Source organism: Cuculus canorus, chromosome Z (assembly GCF_017976375.1).
Source record: "Cuculus canorus isolate bCucCan1 chromosome Z, bCucCan1.pri, whole genome shotgun sequence".
Classification (NCBI taxonomy): domain Eukaryota; kingdom Metazoa; phylum Chordata; class Aves; order Cuculiformes; family Cuculidae; genus Cuculus; species Cuculus canorus.
Window position 1 is genome coordinate 29,532,775 of NC_071441.1, and position 13,234 is coordinate 29,546,008.

The 13,234-nt window shown below is 41.5% G+C and overlaps 1 long non-coding RNA gene across 2 annotated transcripts; it reads right to left on the reverse strand.

The window, feature by feature from the left end:
- Positions 1-1,392: 1,392 nt before the first annotated feature.
- On the reverse strand, positions 1,393-11,872 carry LOC128850513 (uncharacterized). Of its 2 annotated transcripts, none has more exons than XR_008447929.1 (4): positions 11,278-11,872; positions 10,027-10,379; positions 5,723-5,820; positions 1,393-5,129 (listed from the first exon to the last, which is right to left on the reverse strand). It is a non-coding gene; the product is annotated as an uncharacterized LOC128850513 (long non-coding RNA). The 2 variants fall into 2 exon arrangements; XR_008447928.1 differs by having other exon boundaries at positions 10,687-11,872.
- Between the last annotated feature and the right edge of the window lie 1,362 nt (positions 11,873-13,234).

Genomic DNA, 13,234 nt, shown 5'->3' on the forward strand with positions numbered 1-13,234 from the left:
TGGATATCAGAAAAAAATTCTTCACAGTAAGAGTCACTGGGTACTGGAACAGGCTGCCCAGGGAGGTGGTCAAGTCGCCTTCCCTGGAGGTGTTTAAGGAACGGGTGGATGAAGTGCTGAGGGACATGGTTTAGGGAGTTTTAGGAATGGTTGGACTCGATGATCCAATGGGTCCTTTCCAACCTTGTGATTCTGTGAAATTAGGTTCTTCTAAGATGCTCTGTGAGCGTCTTTCTTAAGAAGCTGTGTACAAACTTCTAAAAAAAAAACCGTGTAGGCACTTTAAAGGTTCTCAACTCTGGATCTGTTCTCTACTCTCCAGTATGTGGAGTGAGTTAGAGAAAGGGAGCACGACTTCATGACTCTAAGTTCACACCAACTCCCTACTTGTCAATGTACTTCCCACAGTTCAGCGCTCTTCAAAGCACTATCAGAGCTGAATTTGTACTATGCTCCTTTATATTTCTAGTTCTGGCTTGGCAAGGTGGCTGTTTATACGCCTACGGTAGAGACATGTTTTGGCTGTGGTGTTGTTTACAACAGCTAGTAAGACAAAGCTGTCTAAAAAAAGTGGGAAACACCCAAAATTCCCTAAATATTGCTTCTCTTCATGATTCACAGCTCCGATTACTTTAGAAACTTTCAAGTTTAGGTGGCAGGTGCATGTCTGGATCTGCCATTACAGAGGTATTGTTTTGTGAATCTGGAGCAAAACTATAAGCAGACCAATAGAGTGTATACCACAGTCAGAGCAACCAAAGGACCTGATGCACCTCCTTCTTTAGCTGTGTAAGATGCTCACCTAATTGCAAGCATGGACCTAGCGACTAATGGGGGAGTAAGATGCAGGTTGTGGTTGTCTAACAGCAAGATCCACAAACATGTCTTCACAGGGCATGAGATCTTTTAGTTGAATCTGAGGCCAATACTATTTTGCAGATTTGGCAGTAGCACCAGACTTTTAAAAAATTAAGTTGAGAGTTTCATAACAAACAAGCCTCGGAGCTAAGAATATAATAAAAATACCAAGAACGGAAAAGCCCAATGATAAAATTACAAGCACCGACAGTGTCAAGCTGAAATTGTCATTTCACCAAGATCAGTGGAGTTTTACCTAGGACCTGACAGGCTAAGGACTTGATGCTATGTTTTTTCAGGCAATATAAAAACGATGTAGGTCTTGACCATATTTACTAATTTCGCCCTGTCCACTAGACCCCTTAAAACTTCTAAGTGATGATGTTTTTAAACTGTCACTACTGCTTCAGTGCAGGTTGCTTAACTGCTGAAGACCAAGCACACATAGATGTTTTGAAATATTTATGTCCAGACACTGAAACTGGCATAATCTTTAAAAGAGAAAAAAAAATAATCAGAATTTTCTAAAAAAATACAGCAAATCTATAGCAGAGATAGACAAGAAATGAGATCTAATATATAGCTTCTAATAAGAACAGGGAAGTTAACTCAAGGATCTTGGCCATGCTCCAGTTCTAATAATTGCATTGTAGCTTTCTAAATTCCATCTATGATTTCATAAAGGTAGACAATACTTCAATTCCTGTCCCAAGCTGTTGTGCGGATTTGTTATTCATTAATGAACAATGCCATTTTCTACTCAGGCAAAGTTTAAGTCATACATAAACTATATGGATTTTATCCAATTAACTACAAAGAAAACTCCCTAACTTCAGTAAAGAATTACAGTTCTACAATGTTGTACTTCTCTTCAGGTGAAATATGGAAGATTTTAATGTTTCAATACACAGCAGAAGTATCTTTGAATGAGAGACTATACATGCTACACATTTGAACAACAGAAGGTATATTATTCAGATAGGTACAAATGGAAATGCATAACGTATGCATAAGACATATATCACTAATGTTAAACAACATGCATATCTACTACCAAAGGAAAACCAGAGCTTTTTTTCCTGAATTTTACTTTGTCATTTGAATCTGTATTTTCTGATGCTCAGTCTTTCCTGAGTGCATTACAGACTTCTCAAGGGAGCAGACAATGTGGATTTTAGGTAAACATGAAATGCTTTGATAAATCTAAACTTTCAAATGAGATTAATATTGGAAAAAAAAAATCTGTTCTGTTTTTAACTGATATTTTATTGTTTAGAATAATAACAAAACACTTTTTATTGCAAAAGACTTTTTTTAATGTAGTAACTAAGAGAAGCGGCACCTTTCCAGTACAAATATTCCTGTATCAAAAATGTTCAGTGGTCTGCACTTTTACCTATTCAACAGGAAACAAAACAATCCATAGAGCAAATGAATCATTACCGTTTTGAGTATTGACCTGTGACAGCAAATTTCAGATCACTGCTTGGAATGGTGTTGGATAAAACACCAGAGGACTGTTTTTACTTAAAAAACACACTTCTTGGTACTTACTACCTTACATTTTTTAAAATTACACCTTGGAATTTTATGGCTATGCAGAGATTTGTTATTATAGAGATAAGCCCCCAAATACCAACTTTAAAATAAAAGCCTTATTTTTCAGCTTTAAAATACAGACTACAAGCCTGATAATGCAAGCCAATATGCACTGTTCAGTAGTGCCTATTAATTGCAATAGGCTCCTTGCAATTAACTGAGACTGCTCCATAAGTGGAAGATGCAGCATATGTTTCTACATGCCTTACTTACATACTGTAGTACAAATGGTAACACTGATGTTAAAAGTAGAACTGAGCAGCAGCCAGACCTTCAAACATGTAAACTGCAGTAGCCTTATTGCAGTTGCCTGAGGCATGATGGTTTATAGCATTATAGGTCTTAGCCTTGTGTTGAGAGAAATAAAATGACTAAATATGAGCTACAAGAGTGTGAGGCATAAAATGTAGCATTTTGAAAATTAAGATAATCAAATAGAAATTAGTCAATGTTTAGATCAGTAGAAGATATTGAGGGATCTCTTGCCTCAAACTGTGTTTCACAGAAATCTAAGATTACCACCACTTTCAGCCAGACCATAAATTTTTAAATCAGGAGAGCTAATCTCAGCAAGTTTAAGAAAGGTACCTAAATCATACACCTAACAACTTGGTAGAAGTCCAGCAAGGCATTTAGGCATGAGCTTAATTTTCATCTAGTGGCTATCTCCACTGAATTAATAGCACAACTCATGGGCTTGAAGTTGAGCAAATGCTTAAAGCATTTTATTGAGTCAGTTACAGCTATTAGATCAGAGCTTCTCGGGGCTACTTCTCAGATTGCCAGATATGTAGGTAGTATGACACAAGAACAATTGTTGATGTCGAGGAAACTTCTGCAATTCTATAAAAGCCAGGGGACACAAAAATTGCATGTCTTGCAGGAGTTCGTGGATTTACATGTAGCAATATAGATGTCTCTTCCTGATACATAATAAATAATTTACAGATTCCACAGCCCTGTACAAATATTAATTACTGCAAGACTTAGCACGCTTCCTTAGCAAAACTGAAAATAAATTGTCCAAAGCCAGGTAGTGAGTGGCAGAGCTGGTAACACACTTCTAATACCCATTTATTTGCTCCCTACTTTGACTTGATACTTGATTCAAAGATCTAGACACTCTGTTTGATAAATCGGACTTTGGGCTGAGATTATTACATTTAAGTCCTAGGTGCAGGATTTGTAAAATTATTTTTGTTCTTTTTGGGCCTTTAGTTTCCAGGAAAGGGAGTAGGTGATGCAGTTCTTTTTCTTTCAGAAACAAACTGAGTGTGAATCCATAACTAAAGAATTCCCTAAAGTGAAAGGATGGGTTAGAAACAATGTGTGAGTACAAAGCCCTCCCCCCCACCGGATCCAGAGACCATGCATATCTCATTTAAGGAGAGCAGGGAGAGTGGCTCTTCATTCAAGTATGACCCTAGTTCTTGTCTGTTACCAAAACTGCACATCCATCCTTATCTCTGCCTACTCAAGATGCAGTTACTCCTGCATCATCATGAGTAATTACATCCTGCTCAGTACAAAAGTTGTGAGCTTCAACACTTTATAATAAAAAAAAAAGCAATCTAAACATTAGATTCCGAAGTACTTATTTATGAATTAATTAGCATGACAGGACTTGACCTCTCACCTAGATTGTGGTCTGTAATTTGAAGGTTATCATTAGCAGCCCCTATAAAACTGGTGCAATAGATATGTAAATGCTGCTCTCTAATTCAGAATAATAATCTTCCTATGATTGTGTTCATTGTTGTTCTTAAACTGTGAGGATAAACAAATACACTAATTCAATTAAATAATCTAGTATTTATCTCTCCCTTGCTATCTCATATTAGGAATTTACAGAGCATTATTCATAATATCTGTTTTGTAAAGTTAATAGTAAAATGTTGGTGTAGAAAATAGGTACAGCACATTTTAACAAAAATATCCATGAAATTTGGTAGGTAGAAAGCTTTTATAAACTGGTTTCTGCTAGGTTACTGTATTAGAAGTCTCAAAGCTTTCTCTATTTAAGGTTAATTTATCGTTTGCATTACTGCATACACCTTAACAACATAAAGAGTATTTCCCATGGATTGGTTAATAAGATGCAGCACAGACAAAAGGGCCAATGAATCTGTTTGTTACAGTCTACTTAGGGAAGCTATGACTACAATAGTCCAGTGCTGAAATTAGTGAAAAGACACCAGCACAACACAATCCAAGGAAAATGCAAGCTGATACAGCACAAAAGATTCTTTGTTTAAGAGCAGCCGAAACTTCCAGCCACTATCTGTACAAATATGCACAACAGAAGAGAATGTAATTAAATAACAAAACAAACCCAAACTAAAAGAGAATCATTATAAACCAGGACAAGGACACTTTGTTTTTAAGTGCATACAATGAATTTTAAAGATCTTTGTTCAGAAGGGGCAATAAACTATTATGGAGGAGTGACACATTTGATGGATGGTTGAGTTCTGAAAGACCACATTATCAATTACTTTTTCGTGTTTGGCTCTGGTCCAGTAATTTTTATTTGAACAGGCCACATGCTAGCATGGTTTTGATTGCAGGAAGTAAGTGACTGTTGTTAAAGGGGGTACTATTAATTCGCTATCTTCAGCTTTATTCTTCCTTTGTCTGATAGGAACTCTGTTATGGCAGGCACCATTTCAATTCTAAAAAGAAAAGAAAATGGAGAAAAAAAATGTTTGTTTAGTAAACTGCTCCTTCTTTTGTTTTCAATCAATTCAACCCAATATACCTTCCAGGTTGTTCGAAAAAGTAATTTGATTGTCCCACAAGTTTGCTTCCCAATCAATCCCTGTGGGTTGTATCCCTTCTCTCTGTTATACCAGTATTCATGCAAACCACTGGCATTAAACCTGATGGAGTCACTTGAGCTACAAGCAGTTAGGCAGTAAATCCCCATTCACTGTTTCCTTAAGCAAACTTTACAGAGGTTTGCGAGATTGCCTCATCAAAAGGATTCATTATCAGGAACAAAATGTCACTGTTTACCTTTGAGACAGGTGTGGGTTAAAGGACTGGCTGATACCTCGAGTACCTGGAGTGAGGATCACTGCATATATACTCAATTACGCAGACAGAAACAGTCCTTCAAATAACAATAATTTCCTCTTTACTTTAACTGTGGGTCCATTTGCCAGAACCCAGGGACAAAAAAAGGATTGTTTACATTTGGTTTTCATGGAGAACAGACTGTGACCCCTACTATAAATCATGCCTAGAACACAGGAGAGAGTCTTACTGCTTCCAGAATCCATTTTTCTCCACTCCAGGAGACTGATGGCAGTTCTCCATCCCACAGAAGATACTCTGGACTCCCCGTTGAGGTTGTTTCTAGTACTGGGGGCAGGAAGGAAAAACGTGTCAAGGAGAAGAAAGGCAAGGCAACATGATGTTGCAACATGATGATGTATTTCATGCTAGGGTAGCAAGGACTCTCAGCTCTCCAGACTCAGGTAAACAGGAATAACTGAAAGGTAAACTCACATGCTGCTTTGACATAATTTGATGACCTGGCAATATTTTTCACATCACCCTAAAATAGGCATATAATCCACAGGAGTGTCATGTTGACCATTTTCTGAAGAAAGGATTAGTGACTCCATGGATATGTCCATGTCCATATGTAGGGTTACCGTATGTTAATCCATTAAACACAGAAATTGAAGCAGAATGCATTCAGTAGTTCTTAAAATCCATTTACTGTTTAAAAGTCTCAATGCTGAAATAAACTAAAAGTTCAAAATGGCCTAGACTCCTGTCAGATGGCAGGAAGTATACATTACAACTAATAAATTTACTTGAAACACATCATCTCTACTATTACTATTCTGAATAATAACCAGAGAGAAATTAGTCTTCCTTTTCTTTAGGAAGGCAAAGTGCATTTAGAGAAAAACCCTGCTTGTTCATCAGCTGAAAACACACTGCCATCGAATTAGAGTTTTCTGTTGTTCCAGAATAAACATATATACAGCAGCTATTTGTTGAAATCAGACTCTGCTAAATACATTAATCTTTTTACATAGTAATTCCATAGCTACTACTAATTCTCACTCAAGAATGTTGCTTTTAAGGAAGGTGTGAAGAAGAAAAGAACCCTGTTTCACAATATGCAGTATCTAAACTTTCAGTTCCCGGTGCTTGCTGAGTCTGCAGTACAATGACAGCATGCAAGTCAACTTCAATATATAATTGAAGATTAAAGGAGAAATGATGTCTTTAACCTTTTGCAGCAACCAGGGAATTTGCAGTTTATGATATGAAAAAGAGAAGTTCAAAATCTTATTTACACTCTGAAAAGAAGTCTGAAATATTTTTTAAGTTTTTGCCCTAGACAACATTTTTGTGCTGCTCAGTTTACTCACTTTTGCCAAAGTGCAGGCACGTCAATAAGGTCAATGTAAAGAACATCACACTAAAGATCTACTACATTAACTATAAATTATTTTTCTTTCTTTCTTTTGGCCTCTTACCCTTCAGTACAGCTTTCCTCATCCTACTTAATGCACCTTGAACTTGCAAAATTAAATTGGTGTATACATTTTTCTTGCACGACAAAACATAAACTGTTGATTTTCCAGCAGTGATACTTCCTCTTTTTATCAAAATCATGTGATAAAAATTCCTTTTTCAACTTAATATTTACTTTTGAAAAGCTAACATTCTGAAAAATGTGGACTAGTGCCCTAGAAATCTTGAGTCAAAAATGTAACTTAAAGAATTGGATTTATTCAGTAATTAATACGTGCTAGAGGCTAAATTAATGACTTTCATTAATGGTGCTGCAAGGGCTGGGAGAATTTTCTCTACCTTCAGAGACATGGACTGGCCCTTGGGCATCAAGAAGGTGTGTTACATCCATTCTCCTTATCTTCTAATATTTCTAGCAGTCTCCTAATGTTGCAGTAAGCACTGAAACCTGATTAGAGGAGTTGAAAGGATGGGTAAAAATGTAAGCCAAGTGTTTTCCTACAGTTATCACTCCTGTGAGGGAAATCCTTGTTCTTGTACTGGAGGTGAACGCAAGGGAGGCTGTGTCATGTGAGTTGGTGACTTCTTCCTTTTTATGACTGTGGCTTTCAGCACTATACATTTTCTTGTGAAACCATCTGATTAATTTTTTGGAAGCTAAGAAAGTTTTAGATCCAAGTGGTGCAAATGAACTGGTGGATTTAAAATTACTGAGATTAATGTGGTTTCCATGAATAAAACACTAAGAAATATTGTATTGTCATCAAGGGTGTGGCTTGTTATCTATCTGGAATGTGATTATAGGTATAATTGTGTGAAAATGCTTTATTCACCTCCAGCTTTATCAGTTCATCCGTATGGCATTCATTTTATGTCTATTGCAAGCTAGAAGAAAAATGCCACAAAAAGCAGGGTAAAGAGCCTGGCTACATCCATTTAACAAATGTTGCAGGTGGGCCTCAAGACTACGTCACTCCCTTGCAGGAGGTTGGAGTGACTAGGGAGCACTCTCATCTCAAACATGATGAAAGTGTGTAAACACAACTTAATGATGGCATAGGACTCTGTAAGACTTCTCTAATGGAATTAAGTTTCCTTCCCAAAGATTTAATCATGGGTTTGCCATTTAAACTTCTTTAGAAGTTTATAGATTTCAATGAGAAAGGTAACATTGCCTAGGAAAAATTAGTTTAATTTCAAATATCTGCCCAAGCCATTGTGCACTGTGTAAGTTTGCAAATCCAGCTTCCAGTATATGATACGTCCTAAATTGCTATCTTTCCTTTAGAAAAAAAAAAATCTGTGGACTTTAACAGAGGTTTTCCTGCCATATCCCAAGTGAATTTGTTATAAGTAGAACTGCATCATTTCAAGAAGTTTACATGTAATGAATCAAGCAGAAATAAACAAAGTACGACCATGAATCCAAACACCAGTGCCTATAAAACAACTAAATAACTGGCAATATTAAAGAAGGGTGTGAGGACTTCACTGAGAAATAGTTTGGAACATGAAAAACTCTTGTTTTGTGAGAGCACTATGTATAAGTCAACATATAAATCATCGTATTATACATACTATCAAAAATTTTCTCAATGTGCTTACCAGCTACATCATACCCCTAAAGTTACTAATGACTAATTTAGAAAGTTGTAGGTAGGGAATGTTTTAAAAATGTACTGAGACAGCGTCACTTGATATTGCTTGTAAAACACAAGAACATCAACCGTGCATCATGCTGTTACATTCTTCTACCGGTAAAACCTGGCTTAGCACCGTAATTAAAAGTTTTAAGCAGAGAGAATTTGATGCAAATTCAACTGAAAACATCAATGAGTTTAGCTTTTTGGAAGATAAGAATGAGTGCTCATTACACAGTGCACTTACATATGTGTAGTGATACAAAAGTTACTTTGAGGCATTTTGAACCAATTGATTTATCAGTTTAACACCTTTATTTTTATGAGTGTGTGAGTACACAGCTGACAAACCACGCTGACCTGGTAATTTGGTCCCAAAATAAACCATAATAAGTCATGGTGATAGGCACAACTCTCTTGATCTTCAGCAGCAGTCATTCCAGACAGGAAATCTGTGGAGTTACATACAAAATGGCCTTATGATTGGACCCTTTCTTAAAGGTCCCCTGGCACTGATAAACCTCAATATTAAGTTTATGACTCAACTATAAAAAAATTACCTAAGTCCGAAAGCTGGTTAGAAAATCTTAGCTGGAAAAGTTTCTTTTTCATCTATCCTGTAGAATACACACACAAGCACACATTGTTCTGTTCATTTCAGACCTTCAACTTTGAATGTAAACAAAAGCAGACTAGTTCTGAATTAACAGGACTGAAATAATCAGTTTCTTTTCTTGATAATGTGAGAAAAAGAATGGATGAGACGATTTCCAACCCCTAGGTCCTCTGTGATATTTCATAAGGGTTTTTTTACCCCAGTCAAAACCCAGCATACTTATTGTACACATAAAACTGCCTAAATATTTCTTGCAGTTGATTTACATAAGAGGAATCTTTAGCAAGATGTGTAAAACATTTAAAAGCTGCTCTCTCCATTTTCTAGATAATAGTACAGGTTATATAACCTACCATAAAAGATTTTTTTAATAAAAGAAGGAAAAAAACAAGGAACTTTAAATACAAAACACACTATAGTTTAAGACAAATCAAGTCTGTGTCAGAAGAACCAAAAGACAGGAAAATAGAATGACATTGACATTCTGATCTTAATTCACATCATCTAAAAGTGGCAGGTTATAGTGCAGTTTCTTTTAAACTTATGGGTTCCATGGATGTTGACAGAATGCTGCAAAACTGCACAAAAATACACGGTGAGTATTTAGATAAAGTTTATATATTTACATCTTATTAAAGCCTAGCAAACCAAACTGACCTACTTCTAACTACAGAAATTCACTGAAGACTAATGGGCAAGCAAGAATGAACAGTGCAGAAGCTTCAACAAACACTGCTGTTGAACTGCCCTCCAAAACATGAGGAGACTGCTTTAACCAAAAAGCTGTACATGTTTACATTCTAAGGTGTTGAATACCTTTCTCCTTGGAGGTCTGTACCTCATGCCAGACTCATGCAGGCGACAAGTAACAGCAAATCCTCCTGTTATTTGCAGAATTCAATTTCTTCAGATACAGTGTTTATTTCACAACTGGACTTGTCCTCCTCCAGGTTGCGGATATAATGGTGAAATCCTCTAAGCTCATCCATCACATTTCCAGAGATGCCTGCAGCTCTGCAGAGTGAGTTGTTCTGTTCTTGCACATCTTTCAGGCACTTGGGTGACAGGCATATTTGCAAATACGGCAGCTATACTTCTGACTGTCAAGACTTGATCCTGGTACGTGGTGGATGTCCTCTATTTCAGAGGAGTTGGAAGTGTTCTGCTACCTAGGGCAGGGTGCACATGATCAATCTTAAGCTTTTTTGGTGCTGGAATATTTAGCAACAGTGGAAGCAGCGTTCTTGTAATTAGGCAACTATTTTATCTCCAAATCTTTAAACAATATTTAGAGGTCTAAATCCTATTGGAACACTGATAATGAACTTAATTAAAATGAGCATGCCAGCAGAAAGAAAATATGCAAGTAGGCTGAGGGCTAAGTATTGCAGTATGTAACATGTAGACATTTTTGGTGGCACAAAAACAAAAGGTGAGAAGGACATGCTGTGGTCCATTTTCCAGTGGATCACTTACCACTTTAAGCAAAAAGGTTCTTCAAAAGGATAAGGAATGAGCTGCCATCCAGATGCTAGTGGTTATAGCACTCACCACAGAGGAAACAGATTTTGGTTATAGACTCTATTTCAGAAAAAGGAGTCACTTCCATAGGTGCCTCCTGTTCCTCTGAGCCCTAGGCAGTGGTGGAAGATTGATGTCACTACCACCTTTATCAGGACGACTGCTACTCTGCTTCAGAGTTCTGAGCTCCTGACTACTGGACCAGCCCTTGGAGCTCCCATGAGCAAGGCAACACCTGGATGGCATGCCCCATTGAGGACGGATGCTTGGCAGTTGCAGGCCTTAGCCAGACCTCTGTCAACAAAAAAGAGAATTTACGACCAAAAATCTCAGTATATATAATTTAACTATAAGAAATAGAGTACTAACAGCCAAGTGCAAGTTTTGAGACTATAGATTTGGGATATGGGCACCACAATTGATGCAACTAAACCACATCCATTTCACATGTGGATTTATACTGCAGCTCATCAGGAATACAAACTGCTTAAGAACAAAACTAAGCACGAAAAGCGCAGAGACAGGAAAAAAGCCCTGAGCCTATACCTCATGTGTGCATCACCGCACGGCATTGCCTGCTATGGAGGTTGGCAGAAAAACGGTCCTGGGGTCGTTTTAGGACACAGCACCACTAGATGCCTAACTCTTTTTGGGGGGAAAATCAGGCGTTCACGTTGCAGCTTGCCGGCACCGCAGCAGGCCTGGGAAGACACTTCCTGGAGCCTGCGGTGCTCTCCAGCCGCGGCAGCCAAGCCGCGGGAGCCTTTTCCCCGATCCCTTCCTCTCCACAGCTCGTTTCCAGGGGCTCGGGACTCTGCTGCCCGCCTGACGCCGGCAGAAAAAACGCCCCATCCAATGTCGCAGTACCTTCGCCACTGAAACGTGAAGTCTTAAAGCCCTATTCTTACGAGGAGACAACACCTTCTTGCTGGAACCGCTTCCCAGAATAAGGATCCTGTCCGTGAAGTACAGCTGGGGGGGGGGGGGGGAAGGCATGAGAGCGCGCGGCGTTCAGCGCCGTCACGGGGAGCCACTGCCCTCGCCCGGCCCGGGCAGGCGCCGGCCGCCGGGGGTCTGCAGGGCTGGGGCAACGTCGCTGCTCCCGAGGCCGAGGGGTCCCGCCGTGCCTGTCTCTTTAAGGAGCCGCCGTTCCCTAATTAGGGCGGGCGGCCGGCGGCGGCCGCAGGCGGGGCGGGAGGCGGGGGCGGGCGCCCCCCACAGCCGCCCAGCGCGGGAGGCGGCAGGAGATACGGCGACGACAGCCGACACCATCCCACGTTACTTTGATTGACGTCTGAACAAATGTTTCCCCAGTTCGAACGCCGGCGCCGCAGAACAGCGGCGATCTGGAGGCTCCGCCCCGGGCGGTGCGAAACTGGCCGTGGAGGGGCGGGGACGTCGCCCGATTGGATGAGGGGAGGCGACGGCGTCAGGGCCCCACGTGGGGTCAGAGCGCGGGCCGGCCTCCTCCTCCCCCGCCCTCCCGTCCTCGGGCCCGCGTGCCTATTTGTCAGCGGCGAAATGATGGGCATTAATACAGAACGGCGATTAACGTGCGGCTGCCGCGGATTGGCCGCTGGCGACGCCCTTCGGGGCGGAGCGGCAGAGAGGGGCCTGCGAGGGAGGGCGGGGGGCGCCGCGGTGCCCGATGGGAGGAGCAGTCCGGCCGCAGCGGCGCGCGGGCAAGGCGGGAGGGGGGGCGGGGGCGGGAGGACTGCGTCTCCCAGGGTGCCCTGTGGCGGCGGCCTTCCGGCTGCTGTGAATATGTATCAGAATGTTAATGACCAGCCCCTGCTAAATTTGGTCAAAGGAGTCACCTCAGCAGAACGTGCTGGGGGAGCGGCGCGGAGCGGCGGTGCTAAGGGTGGGCCGGACCGGACCGAACCGAACCGAACCAAGACAAGTCAAGCGAAGCTGAGGCAGGCGGGCAGGGCTAGGCTCGGCTTGGGGCTGCACTCCGCGCGGCGCCGCCACTTCGCGGAGTTTGAAAAGGCGAGGAGGGAAAAGAGAAAAAGCTCAACCAAACAAAAAGACATAAATAAAGCAGCCCGGACCGTATCTTCTTTTTCATCTATCTCGCTCTCTTTTTAAATATATATATATTTAAAAGAAAGGAAAACCAAACAAACCAGCCCCCCATAGCAGCGGCCGAGCGGCACGGGGGGGGCGATGCGGTCCAGGCGGTAGGAGGCGGTGAGGGCACCGCGCCGAGCGGGCAGCCTCCCGCGCCGGGAGCGCCGCCGGCAGCGGCAAAAGTTTGCGAGAGAGAACTGCCGTCGGGGATCTCCGTCGGAGCGCGCACCGGCGCCGGGGCTTTCCCTGCCCTCCTCTTCCTCATCGGCCGCCGCCGCACAGGGCTCGCAGCCCGCCCGAGACCGCGGAGCGGCGGCGCTCGGGAGACCTGGTGGGCGCCGCCCGCTGACCGCCCCCGGGGGATGTGGCAGCGGCTCCTGGACGCCGCGCCTCGCTGCTGCCGGCGGTGCCCCGCGAGCCCCGGGGCGGC